Consider the following 3,428-nt stretch of genomic DNA (forward strand, 5'->3'; position numbering starts at 1 on the left):
GGGGCGGGGGTCGCGGGGCGGGGGCAGGCCTAGCCCCTCGCTCGCCTGCTTGCCTTCCCTTTGTGTCCGCAGCCGTCGCCGCCGCGTCACAAAGACCCCGGCCCTCCCGGTGAGGGGAGCGTGACAGAGCCGCCGGCGGGAGGGGTGGCTACGACCCCGCCCCGCGCACACCCCCGGCGCTCGCGCCGGCAGCTCCGCCCCCGCCCGCGGCCGGCGCCGCCTCCGGGGGAGCTATTGTTCCTGCGGCGGGGCGGGAGCGCGGGGGGTGGGAGGTGCTGTCGCCCTTCGGTCCGGCCAAGGGGGGCTGGCGGGCGCCGTGGAGGCTCCGAAAGCATTACCCTAACAGACGTTTTTGCCGCCCTTTGTGAGCATTTTTGAAGCGTTTCTTTGGCCCAGCAAAAGGGCAGGTGGTCTATGATATAACTATTTTCTAGGTGAAGAAACTGAGCCGCGGAGAAGTGAAGGTGACTTGTACAAGGTCACCTATGAGGAAACGGGCAGGACCCCAGAATTGGAACTCAAGTTCTGACTCCAGCTTTGTAGTTCTTAGAGATGGGATAAATGGCTAAAGTACTCGGATCCTCATCCCCACCCTATTCCCACAAACGCCAAATGAATTTAAAATAGTTTTTAAAATTCTATACTGCCCTCTCCCCCTAATAATAGCTAATATTTAGATAGGATTTGCTACATACGAGACCTGGACAACGTACTTTACATGAATCCCCTCCAGTTCTCTTTTACAGCCTGCAAGGGAGTTTTCATTCTCATCCCCATTCTACAGAGGAAGTTGAGACCCAGAGAAGTAAAATGATGACTCCCAATCCAGTGCTCTTCCTACCACATTGTGCAAAATGAGACCCAGCCACAGGCAGTAAGAGTATGGACTGAACTGTTTGAAATTCCTCTACTTTTTTCATTCTATTATGCTGCCTCTCACCTCAGAAGGAATTTTAAAATCTCATTGAAAAACTGATCAATTTGACTCATAAAATTTTTTAATGTGTGGAAAGCCACTACAAGCAAAGCCACATTAGAGATAATGTCTTCAGTATAAATAGGAGACAATATGCTTAATATAAATCAGGAAGAAAAAGTTGATACAGTAGAAAAATGGGAAGCTAATGTCTTATTCACATAAAATACAGACAATAAATATATGAAAAGATACTTAAACCCACTACTAGTAAAAGGCAGATTAAACTTACAAAACTTTTCCTGTTGATGACTAATGAGTTAAAAGAAATGACAAAAGCTAGCATTATTAATTTATATGTTTGAGGAGGGCAATTCGACTATGTATCAAAACCTTTAAAATGCTTATCCTTTAATCTAGCAATTACACATATTGGAACTTTGCCTAAAGAAATAACTGGACAAGTACACAAAATGTCTGTGTGGATATCCACCACAGCCTTTTTATAATAGTAAATGTACTCTAAATATCCATCTGTGGGAACTAAAGTATGGTACCTCTTTTTTTTTTTTTTTTAATTATTTCTTTATTTTTGGCTGCACTGGGTCTTCGTTGCTACACGAGGGCTACTCTTCGTTGCGGTGCACGGGCTTCTCATTGCGGTGGCTTCTCTTGTTGCAGAGCATGGGCTCTAGGCGCGTGGGCTCAATAGCTATGGCTCGTGGGCTCCAGAGCGCAGGCTCAGTAGTTGTGGCGCACGGGCTTAGTTGCTCTGCAGCATGTGGGATCTTCCCGGACCAGGGATCAAACTCATGTCCCCTGCATTGGCAGGCGGATTTTTAACCACTGTGCCACCAGGGAAGTCCCAGTACGGTACCTCTTTGTACGATGGAGTATTATGCAGTTTTAACAGTGATGATTGGTTAGTGTTTACTGACATGGAAAAAATACTAATAGAGTATGTATAAGAAAATCCTATTTTTCTGAAATAGGCATGTGTGTGTACACATCCATAGGAAAAAAGTTCAGAAGAATACACAGCAATATATTAGCAGTGGTTATCTCTGAAAGGTGGGCTTATGAATAAAAGATTCCTGTTCTTGGGGCTTCCCTGGTGGTGCAGTGGTTGAGAATCTGCCTGCCAATGCAGGGGACATGGGATCAAGCCCTGGTTTGGGGAGATCCCACATGCCACGGAGCAACTAGGCCCGTGAGCCACAATTAACTGAGCCTGCCCGTCTGGAGCCTGTGCTCCTCAACAAGAGAGGCCGCAATAGTGAGAGGCCCGCGCACAGCGATTTAGAGTGGCCCCCACTTGCTGCAACTAGAGAAGCCTTTGCACAGAAACTAAGACCCAACACAGCCAAAAATAAATAAATAAATAAATAAAATTTAAAAACAAACAAACAAAAAAACTATAAAAAAAAGGATTCCTGTTCTTTATACTTTTCTATATTGTTCGAATTTTTCTCAATGAAAATTTTTATTGTTATAACTTTAAAAAGCTATTCTTTTAAATTATACTTTTATCATGCTTTTTATATAAATTCACATTTGTAACATTTTATTAAGATTGCCTCAAACCTCTAAACTGGGCAGTGGCCTGGCAATTATTCAGCTAAACTTCAACTGGCTTCTGCATCAGGTGTGATCTCAGGTTTCTAATTGCTAAGCCACAGCTGAAGCCTCCTCTCAGACCACTCCTTCAGCAGCTTCTCCCCTAAACTTGACCTCACCAGTGATTTTTTTCCTGCCATGTGTTTTGACTCACCCAGCCCCAGTCTTCTGCTTTTAATTTTCATTTGACTGCTAACCATAGACCAGGCAGAAATACTAAGAGGAGACAATCCTTAAATAAAAAACAAAACTCCTATGGCCATAAATCACAGCTAATTTACTTCTGCATTTTTCTCCAAATCAGCTAAGAAAAATTCAACACAGATTTCTCAAAAGTTTTCAAACTGAAAAGGATTGTACTTCAGAAACAGGAGTTCTCTGACTTCAATCATCCAGTCTCAGAGACGAAAAAAGATCTTAAGAGGTACAAACTACCATGTATAAAATAAATAAGCTACAAGGATATATTGTACAGCACAGGGAGTATAGCCAACATTTTATAACAACTTTAAATGGAGTATAATCTATAAAAATTTTGAATCCATATGTGGTACACCTGAAACTCATATTGTAAATCAACTATAACTCAATAAAATTCTTTTTTAATTGCTTTTTTTATTTGAATTTTATTTTATTTTTTTATAAGCAGGTTCTTAGTTATCTGTTTTATACATATTAGTTTATATATGTCAATCCCAACCTCCCAAATTAAAAAAATCTTAGTGGTCATTTAATAGAACCCCCATCACATGCTTTAATATTGGTGACCCCAAAATGTCAGATAACAAAAGAGTGGGGGACTCACTACATAAAAACCACCCAGAGAGGTCTTCCCTGGTGGCGCAGTGGTTGAAAGTCCGCCTGCCGATGCAGGGGACACGGGTTCGTGCCCCGG

Source organism: Lipotes vexillifer, unplaced genomic scaffold (assembly GCF_000442215.2).
Source record: "Lipotes vexillifer unplaced genomic scaffold, Lipotes_vexillifer_v1.1 scaffold809, whole genome shotgun sequence".
NCBI classification, from domain to species: domain Eukaryota; kingdom Metazoa; phylum Chordata; class Mammalia; order Artiodactyla; family Lipotidae; genus Lipotes; species Lipotes vexillifer.